The sequence below is a fragment of the Salminus brasiliensis genome, chromosome 8, assembly GCF_030463535.1.
Source record: "Salminus brasiliensis chromosome 8, fSalBra1.hap2, whole genome shotgun sequence".
Taxonomy (NCBI): domain Eukaryota; kingdom Metazoa; phylum Chordata; class Actinopteri; order Characiformes; family Bryconidae; genus Salminus; species Salminus brasiliensis.
The window spans coordinates 19,224,825-19,246,953 of record NC_132885.1 but is presented as its reverse complement, the minus strand read 5'-3'; the positions used below and the strand labels follow the sequence as shown (position 1 = coordinate 19,246,953).

General features: G+C 40.2%; 1 long non-coding RNA gene across 1 annotated transcript; it reads right to left on the bottom strand.

The window, feature by feature from the left end:
- Nucleotides 1-3,597: 3,597 nt before the first annotated feature.
- On the bottom strand, nucleotides 3,598-21,778 carry LOC140560644 (uncharacterized). Its single transcript, XR_011979986.1, has 2 exons — nucleotides 21,568-21,778; nucleotides 3,598-4,283 (listed from the first exon to the last, which is right to left on the bottom strand). It is a non-coding gene; the product is annotated as an uncharacterized lncRNA (long non-coding RNA).
- Nucleotides 21,779-22,129: the final 351 nt, after the last annotated feature.

The following is a 22,129-nucleotide window of genomic DNA, read 5'->3' as shown; positions in this document are numbered from 1 at the left end:
TACTGTGTTAATGTCCAGTGGCTGAACAAGTTAGCTAGCATGATTGCTAAAGTCTTTTTTGTTTGTTTATTTATTTATTTATTTATTGACCCACGTTCACATTTAGACTATTAACAAATATGGTTATCCTAATACTTCTAAATTTTACTTTGTGATGCTAAGCATTTTTAGCACATGTGCTTGAGATACTACCAAACAAGAAAAACCAAACAACAGACATCATTGTCTAACATTGTCTAATTTCTAGTGTATTATAATTATAATATGGGTTATTATATATAACATCGGTCATATTATAATTATAATACACTAGAAATGTATCCAACTGATTTGCGCAGTGGGTTGTGTATTATTTCTGTGGATTACTGCGTAAATCTAAAGGGATCGTTGGCTAGGCTAGGAGACATTAGCTAGCCTTTGCTGTATATTTGTTTAAGGTACTATGGAGCATCACAGCTCCGCGCTCAGTATCGGCCCATACCCGGGTTAGGAAATCCGAATCGACATCTGGAGAGAAAATGTTGGATCAGTTGACTTTATTTCTGTACACTATTCCATAACATGAACAGGTGTGTTTCCTCTTGGGTCGATTAGTGTGTGAACATGAAGCTCGCGAAGGATGCTAATGAGGCTCCGACATGGCTGCTGATGGGGAAATGATCACGTTATCGGCGAGTGCCAGCAGCCTGTCAGGTTGGTTTTGGCCTGCTGTCGGTGCTGCCATCCTCTTGCTCCTCCAGGACATCTGCTGTGCTCTGTGGCCACTCTGCATCTTAATACTGATCTGCAGCCCACTGGTAGCCTGTTTATATTAATTGCCCTTGCCTCCTTCGCTGTTTGCCACTGATTACACTCATTAATTTCAATTTCCCATGAGCCTCTTTTCTCCCCCCACTCTCTCCATGACATCAGCGCACGGACATTTGGAGGCCATTAGTGGCTGCTAATGGCAATGGTGACCACAGTATTGTTCCTGTGTCTGTGGCTGCTCAAGACTGCTTTCATTCGTTTCCTTGCTCGGCCACTATCCTTTGCCATCGCCTGTTCCTTCTTGCCATTGTCGTAGGCGGCTGTACCATGTTGGCCTGCTGTGGTCGAGCACACGATCAGTCACCTCAGCCATTCCGCTAGCCCTAAGTGCTGTATAGCGACCATCTATCAGGGTTAACTTTGCACTCTTCATAGTCAGTGAAGCATACACAACTTTACACTTAAGCACCAAACACAACAGAGCAAATTTCCTGCACATGAAGTGCACCTGGTGAATAAAGATGATGTAATTCCGTTTTTGGACAGGATGGCTTTGTCACTATTATGTCTCCGTTTCAAAGATAAGGTTCAACAAACACTAGACCCTTTGATGGAGAATTTTGACAAACGCAGTGCCTGATAGGAAATGGGCACAGGCCTGATAAAGATTAACCCTGTATGTCATTAAGGCTGCATAGAACAACATGAACTTTATTGATGGAGACAGGTTGCTGGGCTTTTTTCCCCCTGGCTCAGTCTGTAGAAGTGTTCATAAGGCATGATCATTTTTCTTCACTTTTCATTTTTCTCCCCACCTTTTTTCTCCTCCAGCCTTTACACAGCACAGCTGTGCAGCTCTCTCTCAGTCCCTATTTGTCACCTCGAATACAGAGCCATTCTGGGAAAGTGAGTATGAAGGAATGATTCATTTTACAGCAGTACCGTTACTGGCCTCATGAGGGTGACACTTCAAGGGTCAGTGCATTTTTGGCTCTCGCAAGAGGAAAACACTCCTACCCCCTAAAGTTTGACTTCCTATCAAAGACCTAATCCAATTAGAGAACGTGCCGTTTATAGAGGAATGGAAATGGCAAAAGTCAATTTGCCAACTGAGACCTATGTGTTACACACACCTGTGTTTAGTTGTCTCTCCTTGCCGGAGAGGGATTTTGGAGATGATTTCCCTTTAGCCCTTGACTTAGCCGAGGGCTCCTTATTGAAACGGTGACACTCTGCTGCTTTTCCAAAGTCACTCCAGCAGCTAGCCCAAATGGTTTCAATTCGCTAACTACAGTTATGTGGCGTTCCCTCAGGTGGAGAGTGGCCCCTTGTCCTGCCTGAGGACTGGACACGGTGCAGAAGAGGACGCAGACGAGCCCCTAAGAGAAGGTCATATTGATCGATCAAGTGTCCCTATGCTGCACTGCGAGTTGTCCCCCCCCGAGGACTCCTACTGGTTGTTTGTGTGTTGGTAAAGAGCAGCCTGCTGCCGGCAGCCTTTGATAATTTGACCGAGCAGAGAGGAAATCGATAGCCACTGGGCTCAGCTTGTGCAGCTCCAGCTGCTAGCTGCGTGCCTCCGCTGGACCAGATAGAGCTGCTGCTGCTGACATCCAGGAATGTCTTCATTCATCCTCATCTCGCTGGGCCCCTGGGCATCCCCCCTTTTTATTTCCCATGGCGCTTCTGCAAACCGAATTCCCAGCCTCGGGGAAGGCAATAGAAAGAAGTGCATCTGTCAATACGTCATCATGTGGGCCAGTTGGCAGAACACGGTACAGACCCAACAGAGATGTGTCAGCATTTTTCGTTTCCCCCAGTACAGATAAGAATTCGGTCCAGAAAGACCCCTAGGCAAACACCTACATTTTTACTTGGAAGTTGTCTGACTCGTGACTGAAAGAGATTGTTTTTAAGACTCCTATGCTAATTGTTTTGTTCTTGTGCTCTTCCTGGTAGTCTACGTAGTAAGCAGCTCTTTCCCAAGCTTGGTTTTGTTGACACAGCAGTTTTGGACTACCTTTGGAATGCAAACTCACTCCAAGGGATGACAGTCCAAGTGTAAATAATTTAGCGGCTCCTTTGTTCAGAAGTATGGGGGAGGCAGCATGGAGAAGACTTTGCTCTTTTAACTCTGTGAAGAATTTCAGATCTTACACTCTAGATGGGGAAAAAAAAGTCAAACATAATTTGTTGCTGTGCCTGCATTCAAATGGAGAGGATTAAGGCAGAGTGAAGACTAAACACAAAATACAGCATATAAAACAAAACATTGTATGCTTTGTCTGAAGTTTTCTCATTTCTCATGAAGCTTCTCATCTAGGGCCAACACGGTGTTGCACAACTCTGAAGAATAAATAATTAATGTGCAATTGTTTTTGTCTTCTAAGTTTTGACGTTTTTCAACGCAAAGATCCAACGTGACAAACCGAACACCATGAGTGATGCCTGGAATCATTGACTAACAAGAATCGCTTTGGGTCAGATTGTGTTTGTGTTGCCATAATGTGCATTTCTGCAGGGTTCCTTCGTTCTGGGTATGGAAAGCTGTCACACAGTTCTGTCAGAGCTCCTAACATCTCTGGTTTTTGGGCTCATATCTGTCTGTCATTTCTGGGAAGACATGCTGGGCCTTTACTCCCCAGACTGCCCTATCAGCAGATAAGCTGCTGTGTCGCAGATCCAGTTTGGAACAAAGTGGAGGAAAGTCTGGAGGGGACTGTGTCTTTACTGGATGGCCAGCAGCAAGAGACCTCCACTTCAATTACAGGAAATTGCAGCTTTTCTGCTGTTCTGCTGAATTGGACGGGGCACTGAAAGAAGGAAACCAGAGGAACAAACACATGATGCCGGGCTTAATGTTCTTTTAATTGGGGGTCCTTAGACAGTTTACGTTTTAAACAACGGTTACCACACAAAGGAGCAATAAACAGAATGAGATATACTTTAATCATAATAATAATAATAAAAAAAAACATTTGATAGATCGCAGCCTGCCAATTAAGATGGAAATGCTTAAGAATAGATTTAACTTTTCTTTCTTAAAATCTATTTATAAACATTAGATTAGCTTTATAGGCAAATTACTTAGACAACATAATTGAAAACCTTGTTTTAGAGCACATATTTTACACTGAGATGTGAATGAATGTCAGTACACACAAACTGCAGCAGTGTTAACATCACACTGGCCTATTTGGAAATCGTGAGCTTCTGTGGGGTACACCAGAGAGTAAGACAGAATATGTACAAACAATCCATTCATCAGTGAGGGTTATGTATCAGTGTGGATTACACTGCAACCTCAACCATCTCTTTAATTAGCCTCTGCTTGTATTGCTTCTTTTTTTTTCTTATTTCAGAAGAGGGTCGTTTGTCTTCATTTTTTCCTCTTTCCCAATTTGAGCAGTTCAGGGTGTTTAGTTAACTTTATGAACTTGTGCAATTACAGCAAACTGTCTAAAATGATGTCCATCAATCACCGGTCTCATGGGGCTGCCAGGTTTCTGGATGCTCTTCTGACATTCTTGTACCTTCAAAACGGTTAATGAACAAGTGTCAGACCAAAGACAAATACAGTGAATCACATTGATTTTATTTTACAGGTACTGGAGGGTGTGAGACGAAATCTGTCAGAAGGAGTAAAGGCTTCCCAAGGAGTTTCAAGGTGGGTGCCTTTTATGAGTCAAGCCTTGTGTGTGTTTTCAGATGATGTCCTGAAGCAGATATCGTATAAATGCAGTGGTCCTGGCTCAGAAGGCACGTAATTTGTAGTAGCTTTAAATCTCCCTGTGAAATAAAGTCATGTGTTCTAAGCAGGGCCGTAAATCCAGAGACATTAATGAAGTGAGTGCTATCAAAATATCAGTTTTATGCTTGAAGCTGAGTGAAGGCTCCGAGTGCACTGAATTGCCACTGTAATTTGGAAGTATTGATGGCATTTAGTTTCGCAACAGGTTCATTAAATTAAAGTGCTGTCGAGCCTGATGCTTGCTTAGTGCTGATAAAGTCAAGTGGGTTAGAGAATTCCAGGTGAGGATTTGTTGCAGCGCTCTGTCAGAGTCGCAGTCAATGGAAGCTGTTTAGGAGCTCAAAGTGTGAATACAAATAAGATGGATAGGTGACACAGGGTGGAAGAAAATAGCTGAATGGTGTCGGGACAAAGACTCATTACAGGCAGTTCAGAGAGCAGTATTCGATTTTTCTTTTCCACCTTCTTCTCCCACTGTCTGGCGGATGTCGCTCTTTGCATGTCGTTATGTAGAAAGGCAAGGTTTGTGTCAGCATTGTTGAAGGACTCGGATGAATCTGCCTGGCCTCCTGTCAGTCACTCTGAGTGGTGTCATGTTTTAAGTGGAGTGCAGCTGCCTCAATTTTCGGTGGTCCGCCTCAGTGGAAATCACACACCTGCAGGTCAATAGCCCTGGCCATCGAGGGCCAACACTATCCTGTGGTCAGCTTCTCTGATCCAAGCAGCAATGTCACAAGAATGCCTGCAGAATCAAAATAACTTAAAATCTGTTTTTTTTCTCCCCTAGTCTCAGTCTCCCCATAAGTAGGGCACCAGCGTACGCCCTTTTTATATGCCTCTATTAACTTTCTCTTCTTTTTTCCTTCGTGCTCATTTAAAAATGACCAAATTGAGTTTTAATGGGCACCTGAAAGGAGGTGGAATTTATTCTTTCCTTATTTTCCCTTGAGACCAGTAGTTCCAGTCAGTAGATCTTGTGCTTTTCAAACTGAACTTCACTCTGTGTTTGACTTTCCTGTGCTATTCTGGAATATGACAGACCTGTGACACTGTCCAGAACCCACTAAAGCCTCTAATAATGCACAAGAGGCTGGCACAGGCTTGGCAGCTTGAAGCTACTGGGCTGGCAGTAAATTGAGGGAGGTAAATGTGCAAGTGGCCCGTCATACACTTCGTCTAGACGGGCGACCACACAAGGAGACATTGGTTCCAATCAGGGGCACTTACCATCTGCCTGTGTATACTTAAATTGGGGGAAAAGTCGCGTATGTGGCACACGTGTTCACCACACAGCTTGCAGAGAAAGCTGTTGCGGGTAAAAGTCCTTCACAATTCCGCAAACATGACAAACAACAATGTAACTGTTTCAGTAAAGACACCAAAGTGAGCTGCTGCAGACCTAATAACGAGAAGCGGATGGCAGTAATGATAATGATATATTCCAACAGGCCTGCACGTGATTTCCAGGCTGTACCTTCGATAAACACTCATATAAACTGTAGCCCACTGTGGAAAGGAAAAAAACGCTAGCTGTATTCTCCGACTCTCAGACAGTCCAGTGAAAATAGGTAAAGCGTATTGCTAGATTACTCTATGTCAGTGACAGGAACTGATTAAATGTAACAATGTAAATAGTTGTCAGTCTGCATTTGTTTTCAGTGGCCTGGCATCCGTTGCTGTGGGTGTTATTATAACAAATCACAATGCTTTACATTTTTTATACATAAAAGGGTATAAAGAAGAGAAACAGAACAGATCTACCGTTTGTATTGTACAAAGTAGGTTTGATATACTGTCCAACTGACCAATTATAGATCAATAGGCAACACTAAACGAGCATCCTAAAAATATCTGTTTTAAAAATGCTATATTTTTCTGCAATGTTAATTCAGATGTCTTAATCTTAGTTTCTACATTTTATATATATTTTTGTAATTCAGTGCAATTTAGAATTTTGGATATCAATATTAGCCGAAAAACCTGTACATTTCTAAAGTATTTTTGCTAATTTTACTTTTAAGCACTGTCCACCTGGACTTTACTGTGTTCTGAAGTCTATACCCACCCCTGAGAGAGCATAGCCAATTGTGCTGATGGCAAGCAGCATAGCCCGTGATCTTTAAACTAGCGATCCTTAGTGGCATCGTGGCAGCACCTTTACAATATTCAAATAATCAGTACAGGTTTAACATGTTTATTAGAAGGCTTGTGACAACTCACCAAACCAGCAGAAAGTATCAGTACTTGACTTTTAGAAGGGCCACCTAGCACATTGACCAAAAAGTGTGGCAAAACGTTTGCTGAGTTCACTCTTTGTATATTTGATTGACATGTATATCACATGTGACATACATGCATTACCTGGCTTGAAATGTTCCAGATGTTCTGCTTTGTTGATACTCAGAACAAGCTGTGTTTGCAACCTTTCTCCTGTGTTAGTTTCAGACACACAGTCCGTATACATAGAGAGAGGTCCAGTGGCTGTCCTGTGAACTTTAAACGTGGCTAGAGAGGGAAAAATGACTGATGAAATGAAAATTTCCCTGCTGTTTCAGTAATAGTGATATGTATATATATATATATATATATATATATATATATATATATATACACACACACAATGTGTGTGTGTGTGTGTCCATATAAAGATAGAGTATGAAGATACGTATCTGTGTGTCCACATAAAGACTGTCCACCTTTTGTGTTCTGCCATAGACACAGAGAGAGAGAGAGAGAGAGAGAGAGAGAAAGAGAAAGAGAAAGAGAGAGAGAGAGAGAGAGAGAAGAGGAGGTTAGAGCCTCTTAGTGCCCGTCTCTTGTCATGAGAAGAATTAGACCCTCACAGATTTTTCTGCGTGGTTAATTGAGGTGATAGATATTCTTGACATTTATCAAAGCACTGCTGGGAAGATTAGGACATATTTTGTTCTCATGCCTCGTCTGTATTAGAGGAGGTCACTTTCCGGGGTCCTTTTAATTTGCCTATGCAATTAATAATACCTTAATTCTGCCCCGTATCTCTGGCTGTAAAGCTCCTTTTTTCCCCCCAAGTAGGAGATAACACTAGCGTTCCCACTCTGTGCTGTTTGCTTGAAATTAGACTAATCTTTTTCAAGTTCACCCTCTGGGGGTACACTTCCCTCTCTCTCTTTCTCTCATCCAGCTCTACTGAAAACGAACGCTGAGTGGAATAAATAAAAAGGTTACCTTCCGCAGTGTTTCAGCCTGAGCCGACTGTGGGTTTAATTATTCATGTCATATTTACCTGATATCCTTTTTGATTGTTCAAGAGCATGAGAGTAATCAATTAAGGTACAGCTTGTCGCTGGTTTAGGTGGAGTTGCATTCAATTAAACGTGACCGCGGAGGTGACCCCGTGTTTTCAGTTTTCTGAGATGAAATCGAGCTTTGCTTTCTGCAGTGGTCACAGACTGATGTCTTCAGGGAAGCGAACTCGCTTTTTAGTGTTCTCTTTGAAACCCTATGAGTCACCACAGAAATTCTGTCCACTTTCATCTCTGCGTGACCATCTCTGTGCAGCGCTGCTGAAAACTGTGCTTTCTCTCTGGCTCTGTATCAAGCGCTCTATTAGAACAACTGATTCACCCCTTATAATGCATCGAAACAACCTCTGCATTCTTCTGCATGTCGTGCAATTTCTTGCATTTTGTCCCGCTGCTTGTTATTAGAGGTCTGCAGTGGAGATAGATGAAGCATCAGATAGTTAATGCCCCATGTCTTGTGGTTCAGCTCTCTTAAATGGTATCCTGGAGTGCAGGAACTGCGCAGTTATCCGGGTCTGGATCTGAGGAAGGATAATTCACTTATCAGATTGCCTCTGATGGGGGACTGTACACGGCTCATGACAGACATCAAAGCGGCACTGTGATCTTGAAGCTGTGGATGTATATTGGAGTAAACAGACTTGGCTGAAAGGATCTCTGGCCACAGTTCAACTCGCGGCCTATGACAGGTGTGAGTTCTGCTGGCTTGTCGGTGAGCTAGTGAGCTCCATCAGCGTTTATTGATTTATTCATCGTTTTAATTCATTATAAGCTCTCAAATCTACGGACCTGGTAACCTTCTCCTACTGTATGAATGGGGAAGGGAAATTCATAACTGTGAGTGACTCAAGACCAGAGGTGGGCAGAGGAGCCTAAACTCATAATCAAGTATATTTTTACACTCAGTGAATGGGCTTATACATTTGTTTCTCCCTGAAGCCTGGTTATGACATTTCTGTGGTTCTTAGTTCTAATTCATCTTCATATAAAAAAACCCAAAAGATTAAATAAGAGAAAGAATAGAATAAATGTAAAAATCACAAACTTAATAAATCATTAGAAAAATGTTTACAAATAGAAATAGAACAGTGATTACATTTTTTGTTGTTAAGGAATATTAGATAAGCACTTTCTGTTCATGCCAAGAACACCACAGGTTTGATCCACCAGTTTGAAACACAATATTCTGCTTATGCAAAAAATTTAATTGCAGTGAATGCCCTGCACATTCTTGTGTTAGGACAATGACTCTCATGAGCATGTTCTGTAGCATACATGCTGAATTTTAGTGTGTTTGTTTAATGGAACTTACAGTATTTATATTTATTGTCAGCCCAGCTCCTGTTTACACCTGGTATCAGGATCAGGATTATATAATATATAAATATATAAAAATGCAATATAAAATGGAGTGTAAACACACCCAAGACTCATTTAAAACAGATACAAATTCTTTAAACCACTTGATGAGGTGGTCTGAGATGCATTTAAGCCACATGTTATAGCAGTGTAAACAAATCCGTCTCTCCAAGACACATTCAACAATGAAAACCCCACCCAGTACAACTGTCACACCAGTAAAAACTGCTATAAATTTTGTGCCACACAGAAATCTGATTTAAGTCTGACTTAGCAGAGGCACTTTTGGCTTTCAAGTGTAAAGGCATGTGGCTAAATTCTTACCAGGATACAATACAGATACCAGTTACATGAAATAACCGGGTCTAATTGGGGTCTCATTTTTGTTCATTAACATTTTGCCATAAGATCTTGCCCAGGTGTGTCTTTAATTTTGATTTTGGCCAGGAATTGTGGTGCATAACTGCTTATGATTCAGTGGGTTGTTTTGTTACTGTGTTTCTATATTACATCAGAATCTTGTACCTCATCAGAATTAGGAAAATTCCATTTCTATGATATGGGTGAATCAAAAGTCAGCCAGGGATGACTCAAATATGTCATATGTGTGGGATATGACGTATGTTATTCTGCATGTTAAGATCTTTCAAACATTTTAAATTTCACAAAATGAGCTGTATATACTGTCCATTTTAATCAGGCACAGCTGGAAAGGTCTTTCCCAATCATATTGAATGTGTTAAAGCGCCTCTGAAAGTCACGGTCTGGTGTGAAAAGTGGAGAACTTGAATTGTGGAGTCAGTATTCGTAGATACATAGGTACGGCACATTGTCGCATCCCATTCCTGTTTTTTTGGTACAGACCAACTTGCTAGCCATCCCTGGCCTCTGCTTTTAAAGTATTTTGATTAGATTAATTCAATGCAATTCAATTCCGCCTTTATGTAAACTTGTAATACATTATGGGTGTATGCTGTGGAGATACATAAAATATAGATTAAAAATGAAAACAAGAAATGTATGTAATTTATATAATATCAATTTATATAATATAAAGAACATATATGACAGTTAAATCTAGGAGGAGAGTTATACTAAGCAAAAACAATTTAAATAGTAAACATTTGTCCAACTAAACATAATAAATGGGAAAAATAAACTAAAAATAGTAAAAGAAAGTTAAATGAACTAAAACAGACTGTTAACTAAAATCCAATAAAACAGTCACAGGCTGTGTGGAAGTGGTTAGACAAGAGTTAAGTGATTGAGTGACACCATCGGGCTGAGCTTTAGAATATTTCTTAAAATAAAAGGTATTAGTCAAGTTTCCAACAGTTATGTGATCTAAATAAATTGAATGCACTTTTTTTGGAAAAGGGCCACTGTAAAATGAAAACTAGCTAGCATAAACTTTTTGTTTTTGTCTCAGATGAATTATATCACATGCATGTGTGTGAAATATGAAAATGACAGCGTAAGTGGAGCAGGAACGGGTCTCTAAAGAAAGAAGCACCACATCAGTAATCTGGCACAAACAAGAGCTTGTGAGAACTTTTTCACATCTAAAAGATGTGCTTTCTATCTTATTATGTGACTGCTCTGCTCCTTTAGGTGACCAGCAAAAAACCCTTAATCCTGTGTGTGCCCCAGTAGTGAAAAGCTCTATATAAATACATTTAAATAAAATTGAATAGATAATGTCACAAATGTAATATATTCAAATATAATAAATAAATGATTAAAATGCAACCCAGTACAAAAGAGATTCCTCTTTTTCCATTCCTCACCAATAGACTAGTCAGGCAAATTGTACTTTTAATTGATTGCATGTGAGTAGTTACGACCCACCTCAAGCTCAAAAGTCCTGACAGAGCTAAATATAAGCTTCATAAATGATACAGCACTTCATTTCTGCTAGGCAAAATGAGTGCTGTGAAACTAGAAGTTAGAATTATGTTGACTGTGGTTACTGCAGGTAGCAAGCTTTTGCGTTTCATATTCTCAGTCAGAGGCTTATTTTTATCTTTGATGTGCAATTATCTAGCAGTTGGACATTTTTTGCGTAATGAGGCGCTTGTCTTCGCCTCCCTCTTCCTCTGTCATCATTTATCCATCACAGCCTGCAGCTGCATCATCTGCTATTGTCTTTCTCACCTGTGCTGTGATTTATCGAATGTGCCAAAATGCCATATTATTATAATTAACCAGTACCTTTCTCCCTCCACCACTGAGAAAGCAGCTCTGGCACTCCAGAGCTGAACTTCTCTGCCACTCATGCATGTCAAGTCATTAATTACGCTGTCAGACTGAGTGGCTGAGGCTCTTCCACTCCTGCCCAAATGATAGCTGTGCAAGGATGTGCAGGATTGCAGAGGGTGACCCCAAGCTCGGCACTAGCCTTGGTGGAATACAGGCAAGGACACTCATTAAGGTGCATATTTCCAAAGCCTGCTCACACCCGGCAGCAACACTCATTATCACAGTCAGAGAGTGTGATAGTACGCAGGCAGTCACTCTGCTGTGAGAGACCCTCTGCTGCATCGCAACTTATTATATGCATTCTCTTGCCAGCGGAGAGCAACATCTGTCATCCCTCCTCAAAAGGCTAGTGCCGGAGAACATGCTGGAACCCTTGTACCTATTACTTCAATATTTGAGGTAGAATCACTCGCACACAGACAAAAAAAACACAGTAACACATGAACTAGGACAAATACTAATATACTGGTGTGGTGACCATGACCATTACTGTGTTTAAAATATTTATTTACATGTAAAAATGCTTACTGTACTGATAATTCACCCTTTTCAAACCAGTTAATGATGGATTTACATATACATATACATTACATTTTTTACTTTTTGCTAGCATTTATTGTTAATTTATTGTTGTCAGACAAGACACCCATATTCACCATTTGTGTTGGATACTGATGGAATTTTGCTTCCGTGCAGTTAACACGTACACACACACAGTGGACAGTGAGCACATGTGCCTGGAACGGTGGGCAGCCATCGCTGCCGGACCCGGGGAGCAGAGAGGGTTAATGGCCTTGCTCTGTTAATGTGAAAAACATTATGCACAGTATTTACATTTATACTGTGCTTATACTGTACTTACAACAGAGCTGTTTTCACTTGTTGCACTGATATTTATATCTCTATTAAGGATTCAGAAGCTTATATATAGCTGGTTCGCACCACACCTCACGAGTGGTGTATCTAACATAAGCTCTGTCATTGGGAGAGTTTGATCGCTGATGATGCCGCCGCCATTCGGTGGCATTCGGAATCCAAAAGATTATAGTTTGGCTCTTTCTCCCTCTGGATGGGTAGGAAGGCCCTCCCTCTCCCCTCAACAGTATGATTTTAGCCATTCTGGGCGTCTGTCCGATTTTATATGTCCATTTCTTGACATTACAATAAACACACGCTGCTATTCACAGAACATATTGAAAAAATGAGGAGCTTTTTGGCCTCAAACCGATTTCTAAATAACAATACTGTGAGTGTAGTTTGAATTTGGCTGTGTTTTTGACAACTTCCTGGTGGTGATTGAGATTGACATCATCTATATATGTGAAATAGGTGATTCCATGTGTTTGGCTCCACTGTGGCATACTAACTTTTTGAGTGGTGACACATTTCCTATGTCTTCAACAGGTCTCTCGTCTGAAACCCACTGTTTTCATTACCCTGATCGGCAAGGTCTAAATCACTTACTGACTCACTCCTCACTGTCAAATTATTGCTGGGTATCTGTAAGTGCGTTCCTCATGACTGAGCAGGTGCTGGAGAGTGAAGGAGTGGAGGGTGAGAGCAGGAGTGTGTTGTGTGTTTGGAGGGCGGAGGGATCTGGGCGGAGTCAAGCATTTCCCTTTAAACTGGAACGATGCTAATTGTGGCCTTAGTTGCTGAGCAGCTCAGACGGGACAGCGTGCGAGAAGGGGAAAAACCTGATGTTTTATTCGAGGGTAGGTGAGGGGAGTGACTCGCATCTATTTACAGAATAGGCCAGACGACAAGGTGTATGAGGTAGAGGGTTGAAAGGGAAAGACAGCAGACAGCAGGCAGGAGGGTAAAAAAAAAGAAGCAACCACTCATTCTCTCTCTCTCTCAGCCTCTCTCTCTCTCTCTCTCTCTCTCTCTCTCTCTCTTTCAGCATCTCTGCCTGTGAGTGCTGCTCAGCTCCTCCATACTCTTAGCTCAGACATCCCAGCAGACTGGAGCACCTCTCAGACGCACTCCCGTCTGTTTTGATGTTGTGGTGGTTTCGTGATCGGTACCAGTTTCCTACAGCCAAAACATGAATTTGTCATAGTGCCTGGCCCCCGTGAAAATGAATCGGAAGAAATCAGCCGTGATCACTTAGGGGGCAGTTGTGACAGTAGAGGGAAGACACAAATGGACCAGAGTAATTAGTTGACTTTGCGCTGCTGCTTACCTGAAGCCCCAAACCCCCCCCCCCCGTCTTCTTCCTTTGAACAGATTTGGGCACGTCGGCCCGCTAAGTAAGTATTTGCACGCAAACTAGTGATATTTGATCCCCTTCAGTGTCAAGTGCTTCCATAACTTTAAAAATTAAATAGCAGGAAACTCTCCAGTGGCTTTCAGCTGGCAGTTTGATTCAGATTTTATTATCCGCAATGGTTCTATAATAAGCAGGAACTGTCCTTTCGGATTAGCCATGCTTGGCAGTGCTACATGCCCCCCCCCTCCAGGCCTCACTTAGCTGAAGGAAATGGAAGCTCCCTCTGCCAGACTCTCCTGGTGAGCGGACGGTACATGCAGGAGAGCAAGACGCACAGCCTTAACCTCTTTATGCCTGCTATGCTGCCTAGCCTGCATGCTTCAGCGTGCTGATGCACTGGAAGGAAGCGCCTCAGCAGAAATAGTGCAGAATGAGATGATGAAGCAGCACATACTAGCTGAGCATCACATGCCTATTGCAGCTTCACTGTCACTGCACAAGTATCAATGACTCAATGTACATCAGTGATAAAAACACTGTCTCTATTTTTGCTGTTGAAAAGGAGATGTGTGTTTCAGTGTGCTCAACAAACACCTATAGTATAGCTCTTGTTAAATTAGATGTCAGTTGCTCAGATACACACTTTGATACACAGATTAATACAATTATGGATTAATTGATCATCTTGTGTTGAAATGCTTGTCATAAGTCTCCAGAGCTCTATAATAATTATAAACTAAACATGGTTGGGATTCCCAAAAGCATCTTATCAAAATGCTGATGTTACCACTACACCACTACACACTTCCTGTAGCAGGGAAACTGGATCCTGATTGATTTGGCTCAGAAAAATGCTAAATGTAAATCAAAACAAAAATTTCAACGCAGCCTTACACATACTTTCATTTAAGCTTAGCCATAGCTCTACGTTTTGATTGCTGACTGTAGTTTCCACCAGAGATGACAAATAATAACAGAAGACATGAAGGTCAAGATCAAACATTCTTATCAACGTTTTAAGCAAGACTAGTGCGGTATTTTTGGCTTGTTTGAATTGAGAGTGGGAGTGAGAATGGAAAAAGGAATAGAACGCTTGGGCATCCCAAGCCATCATTCAAAAAACAATCATAATGTGCTAAACTGCTGTAGGCCCAAAAACACTTGAAAACACTTTATTAATCATTTTGTTAATTATTTTGTTGTTTTACTTTATTCCAAGTAGTTTGGGAACAGCAAATTACAGCAAATTACATATTGGTAATATTCCATAATGGTAAAATCTACTGTACTCTAATTGTTTAGCACTATTTTCTGTTTGTCTGACTATAGATTTGATCACCACTTTTAAATAATTGGGCATTCTAGACGGAGAGAGTGTTGTGAGCATTTTTCAATTGTGCACTAAATTTCATTATATTCAAAGGGGAATCTGGAACTATGTAGTAGACTAATTATGTTTATTATTATTAAATACATGTATGTATTGTGTCTTAGATTTTGTCATCTTTTTCCATTCTTTTTAAAGCTTAATTAAATACAACTATCAGTTAATGTTAAAGACTTATTTAAACTGGTTTATAAAATGTAACCAAGACTATAAAGAATGTTAAAAACATGCCTGACATATCTACATAGACGCGTAGTGTAAGTCAGCTTAAAGGGAGCTCACTGGGGCATAGTCCAATATTTGTACCTAAACTATATAAACTATATAAGGATTGACCATTAATAAACTGAAAATGTACAGCATTATAGATTTAAAAATACAAGCCAGTAATACATGTGATGTAATATGCTGGTGTAGCACACAATCTTATGACTAGTATGCTAACTGTGTACTGTAGTACGTGTGCTATGTTCTCTTATGCAGTCTTTTCGTTGACCTCTTTTTAGAACTATTTCCCACATCTAAGATCCAAGACGTATTATTTGTTTAATATACAGAGTAAGATAATGCATATTATTTGCTGTAGGTAATCAAGCTCAAAAATGGTAGTGTGCTTTAATGACTGAGAAATGTGTTTTTCCATGTCTTTTATTCATGTAGTAGTGTTCCATTAGTCTTAATGTTGTAGTATTGTTAAGTAGGACGCCTACCTGATGTTTGTGTTTTCCTGTGTAGTTCTCACCACTGTTGAGTCATAGTCTGATCCCCAGAGAGAATGTGTCAGTAAACACACACTGAACGCTGTTTTTTTTTTTGTTTTGTTTTTTTTCTTTATAGCTTGGGCAAATTATTGCACATGATGTGGTACAGTCCACACCAGTCAGAAACATGTTTAATTGTTTTATGGCAGCATGCTTATGTTGGCCATTTGATATTTGGTGGCTTATGCAGTTGGATGATAAAATCTATGTACAACATGGAATTAGGGCAGGTTTGACAGCAGTCAGCGCTTCTGATTCTCAGTTTTAGTGGACTCCTGCGTTTCATGTTTTTACTGCTCAGATTCACTTCAGCTTGATAATTAGCTGATGACTAAAAGAGAAGGCTAAAAGCTATAAAACTAGATATATATAGAATTTAAGACATTGAAACACACTACACTGAAATACCTCTAGCTACCTCTAGCTAATCAAAGCAGTACAGCCCACGACTGGGTGAAGGATTTGATTTAATGCAATCGCTGAAGGTGCTTTTGCTACAGTGGTAACATGCAGAGGGATTTCACTGAATCAGGTCCTGTTTGAGTGATTTTAGACCATGTGTTAAAGGGATTAGGGATTGTAAGTTTTAAACATAATTATTTTAAATAGGTAGAAAACAAATCAGTTTTGTGTATACACAGTAAAATCACCAGTGTTACATAAATCCCCAAAGAAGCAGACATTTTCCTTCAGCACCGAATTTGGTTCTGGCAGTTCCTCTGCATACAGTGTAAGAACGTTATTGCTACACAGATGTATGCAATATAGGACTCCTGAGTAGTAATAATAGCTCTGCTGAATTCAGGCCAGCATGAAATTTTGTTTCTCCTACAGAGTGGAATAGCTTCAGGCTGGGCTGGTGCTGATGTATAGAATATTTAGTGAAGAATAGCTCAAGGCGGAGGAGACTAGAGCTGTAAACCATACCGGAGAAATGCGGAAAAAGGCCTAAAAAATGGGACCTGAGTGACGTTTTCCAATCAGGTTGAGTAATTTTAGAATCCAGCAGTGCTCTGCCTTTACGGGGCATTGAGTCGTACGGGCCGTTAAACCTAAATTAAGCGTAGAAAGTTGCCTAATGTTGAACTCTGAGGACTATTTGATCACTGTTGGATGTTGAGAAGGTACGGTTTAAGACATGTTACTACCCGAAAACACCCATATACACTCCCCCGACTTAAACTTTAAGACTGCACAGAGCCTTTAAGACTGCAGAGAGCCGTAGTTCTGTGCCCTCTCATTGACCTCGGCATATCCTCCATGACGAATGTGATATATGTGCGTGTATGAGGAAGGACGGCTCCAAATCGGCAACCGGTTGAGAGACTTAGAGCCGCTGTCTTTATAGTATGAGCCAAATCCACCTACTGCTGCTTTAAGAGTGTGGATGAGTCACGTAAACAGAGCCCCTCTCCAGGCTGGGTTCTATCACACTGCTGCTTCAAGAGTGCTTTTCCATGGCTTTCTCTTCATGTGACAATCCAAGCTGTGCACTGACGATACTGCAGAGTGTCACAAATATATCAACATGATCCCGTAGCTTATTATAAGTACGCTGGCTTTGTTGCTCGCTGTTGACTGGTTAGGAAATATATTTCTTTCAGGACCTCAAGCGGCGGATTAAGCTTCTTAAGGCTCAGTAACGCAGGCGACGCCTCTCTGTTTTTTGCCTTTTGAACTTTTATGTTTTCTCTCTTTCTTCTTAAGAAGCAGAAGTGCGATGGATAAATGCCATAATGGCCCGCCTTGAGGATGGGCATGGTGTAAAAGGGCTATACATTTCTGACCATTTATTTTTCTTATATATATATATATTTCTTTAAGCCAGAAAACAGGCTTTTGAAAGCCCGACCCTGTGCTGGGAAGGGCGTAGGGACGACAGAGAAACTGGGCAAGGCGCCCCTGTTTTGGACAGTGTGTTTTATAAGTCAAAGTGCCCTCAGCTTTGCTGCATTATTAAATGGACCATGCATTATTCAGAGCATTTCATATCAAACAAATATGTTGCAACTTGCACCTATGAAGTAGGAGAGGAAAGCTGCAGATCCAGTTGAGTTGAATCCTCTAATTCTCTCTGCTCTTTCTGCAGTATTATGGTGACTGAGCACAGAGGTTTTCCCCTGAGGGAAGACAGCAGTTTAGCATGACGCAAGCATCTCCTACATACCTGCCTTGCATTAGATTATGGCGATAAAGAAAGGTTGCAATGTGCAACTACTGGAATGTGCTGGTTAAATTTCCACTGTAGAATATAACTGTCTGCAATAGACACTAGATAGACTGCAATAGTGCTGCATTCTCTCTCTCTCTCCCTCCATCTCCCTCTCTCTCTGCTTCTCTCTGCCGTCTTATTGGGCCATGATGTGTGTGTGTGTGTGTGTGTGCTCATGTTATTCACGCCTTCCTGCACAGTTTAAGGAGGACTCCTGGAAGATTATCCATGTCAAACACAGTACTGTGCTAAGCTTTTAAAAGTAAAGGTTCTTGGCTTAGATGCTCAGTTCTACAAGAAGCCTCCCTGTAGTTCCAGAGTAGAATTCTCAGATGAATAACTCAGTTGTGTTGTTTTCTGTTTGCTGAATTATAATCTCTAGAATGTAATAAATGTTATGGACTAACGCAACTTTATGTAGCAACGTTTATGTAGCAATGTACTGACTTGGAATTGGAAGAATAGTGTCTCTTTCATTGCAACTCTGAGGCCAGAACAGTAAATGTGCAAAGGACCTCTCATTATAACTGCGTATCGCTGCGTAACCCGAGTCAGAGCGGGGTTTCCAGTCAAACATTATGCAAGTGTTATGTGCAGTTACAAAATTCCGTCATAAAAAAAAAAAAAACATTACAGTTATGCGTAGAAACATTAAATGGCATAGGCTACCATGATTACGAGTGGCATTGAAACAAGCAACATGGAAAGATTTTATTTGGTCTTTGCTTTAAGCACAATTATCTTTACAGTCATTTGGCAATCTTTTTATGGCTGTGTTGTTTGCAGTTCAAAGACACCGGCAAAGACATGCAGTAGCCCATCTAATGAGGGCTGAAATCTCTGTGCCACCCCACTATACATGTGCACTATACATCTGGGAGCACAAACGCACCAGAAAATTGTGGGTGAGCATAGAGCAGAGCCATTTTTCAGACACGCTTTGGATTCAGCATTATAGAATGTCGAACGCAACCTCTTGAAGATGTCACGATCGTGCCAGAGCTATCTGGGCCATCTGTAGGGCCAGTAGTTTTTCTAGGCACCAGCCACCTGTGCCAACAGATAAGAGAATCTTGTTATGGCCTTAAACGTCACTTTGTTAAAAAAAAACCTTTTCCATCACTTTTTTCTCCAGTATTTGTGTGTTTGAATTTTGGGCTATTTACATTTAATAAAAAAAAAACCTTTCTGCATTGGTTTCCCACGATTGTAAATAATCCCTGTATCCAGACATAATACCACTGAGGTATCTAGTCAGTTCTTTGTGTTGTAATGGTAATATATAAGAACCCTTTTAAGAGTGTAGTGAAGTTCTTTAGAAATCCAACAACTTAAAGTGGTTATTCTATGGAATCACTTCAAAAATAACTCTTTTTGGCACCTATATGAGAGTGTTTATTCTCCATAAATCTGATATTTGCTTATCTGGTTATTCAAGCAAACGCTAAACTAAGGAAGTGAGTTTAGAAGTTGATACATGCAGAACATTCATTGTAGAACATTCATGTAGCCTTAAATGATGGTGTTTGGTTGTTGTATTACTGGGGATTTTTCAAAGGAAATATGCCCTGTTCCATTTGAGTATCTTAAAGTGGAACTTCAATACTTTTGTTCCTCTTTTTTCCAATTTTAGTGTAAATAAATCTAATTTTCTAAAGTTTAGTGTCCAGCCAACTGTTCTAACACTCCACCGCCAATACTAATCTACTCACAGCTTAAAGCCCCTCACTCTCACAGCCAAAAGCAAAAGTTCTAACCACTTAGATTGTGTTGCTTTCTTGCATGTAGTAAAGTTTCCTGCCTCTTGTGGGTGATCTCTCCTATCTTTTGAAAAGCAGACTTTTTTTTTGGTCCATGATTTATACATCTACCTCACTTGCTTCTGCGTGCATGTGGCTCCTGCATTTTTAAAGGCTGGGTAGTGAGGGATTTTCTGTCATGCTCTCTTGCTTTGTTCTGATCACGCAAGGTACTGCTATCCCACATACGGGAACACTGCTAGCCAGACCCACGCCCACCATCAGCTCACACTCTGCTGCTGGGACACAGAACAGTGCTGCCTGCTACTACACACACACACACACACACACACACACACTTTCCAAAGTTTTACAGAAACATGACCATGTCTAAAGAACACTGTGCTTCTGCATGCAACAAGTAGTTTAACTACATTAACTTATCTAGCCTCAACTGTTAGTTGTGATTGTGTTTCTGTTCATTAGGTGGAATAGTTGCTTCAAGTCAGCTAAATTGTAGTTAGACATAGAGTTTCTAAAATATAGAAACAAAATATATTCATTATAAATACAAATATTTTATATATATATTTTTTACTTATGTTTCTTGATATTATTCTACTTTGTACATCTTCACATACAATAATAATTTAATTTAATTTAATTTAATTTAATATTATTATTATTATTATTATTATTATGGACCTAAATGTAACATGCACTAAAGCAATTCATTAGCACTCATATAGGCAATACTATTGTCATTTCATAATAATTAAAAAATGACTTTTAATTTTGTGAATGTTCTTTTCTCTATATTATATTATATTATATTATATTATATTATATTATAGTGTGGTAGTAGTAGTAGTAGTAGTAGTAATAATAATAATAATAATAATAATAATAACAATAGTAATAGTAATAATGTAATTCTGACCCTAGTGTAGAAGGATCAAATCATAATAGATACCAGCGTATACCATTTTTTTGGGCACACCTGTTCAGATCACACATTTTGTTGATTGGTTAAAGTTATAGTTTCTGAATTGATGCCATTACTTTTGCACATGCCACATTTACATGATGTTTGTTACAAGATGTTAACTTAAGCAAATAAACGGCAATGGTGCTTTAAATAAATGTGTCTCTGCAGAGAAAGAGAACTTAGTTTTGCTCAGAAAAAAATCTATTTAATATTCATAAATATCACATGAATTTATTGTCATGCATAATATTTATATTTAAATCATGTATTTGACTTTCCACTATGACTTTCCTTGCTACAGGCTTCTCTAAACAATAAAAGTTGGGAATTGTTTCTGTTTTTAATTAAATATAACTTCTGGAAGTAATTCATTTAAGCAACTTTTTAGTTTTTTTTAGATTATTGCAGAATATTTGTGGAATTTATTTGTTTAAAATTTTTGTGGAACAGATACTGAAAGCTCTTATTCTTTAGTAATTTATTATTGGCCAGGGGACGTGGGAGCGTTTTATTGTTTTTCTCATCTGAGAAAAACTATTTGTTGCATTTGCAGCAAGAATGTTTTATATCACTGCATGAATATTATTCTTTTTATTTCCTCGCTGGGAGAAAGAACATAGCCTCTTTCGTCTGCATCGCAGTGTTGTTTAGCATTACTCTTTCCAGCTGCGTAGGCCTGAGTTTCTCCTTCCTGCGCTGTCATTTAAATTCCTTCCCACCATGTAAATTTAGGTCAGGCCACAATTTCCTCACCAAATCCCCTCACCCACTCACAGACACGGCAACAGCAGTAAGAGCAAGCGTTTCACGCCATTTCATCCTACTGGAGCGCAGAAAACAAACAGAGAGGGAGAAAAAAAACGACCTGTTAGGAGAAGTGGACCTTCCAAACTGTGCGAGGTGTGCTGACCAGGAGAGGCGGCCTGCGTGCTCCGATGAAAATGCTCCTCACGTCTGCTCCCAGTCCTGCTTGCAAGCTTTCCAGCAGACAAGCCATATGGCTTCATTACAGCACAATCACAGTACATGTAGATACACCCAGGCCTGATTTCTGAGACAGATTGAGGTGAAGGCACTGTAGGGTGCAGGACGTCTGGAGCTGACAGCCCTGAGCTGCCTCTGTTAATAAGATTTACAGTCACACGAATGACGTTTAGGATCGATGATTGAGTTGCCTCCCACAGCGATTTTCCTGCTAACTGTGATGAAGTATTAGATTGTGATGGAAACAATGTGGCGATCAATAGTTCCCATAAGTACCGTACTTGTGGCGCAGCTGGAGGCCCAATAACAGCCGAGGGTGTTTATATCTACCCAATAGACAGACTGTTCTGATGGTAAGGCTATATCACACGACTTACTGTCTGGATATATGTGGTATATATTTGTGTGTTAGTTGTTTGTAATGCCAGAATTTCTGTCCTGTG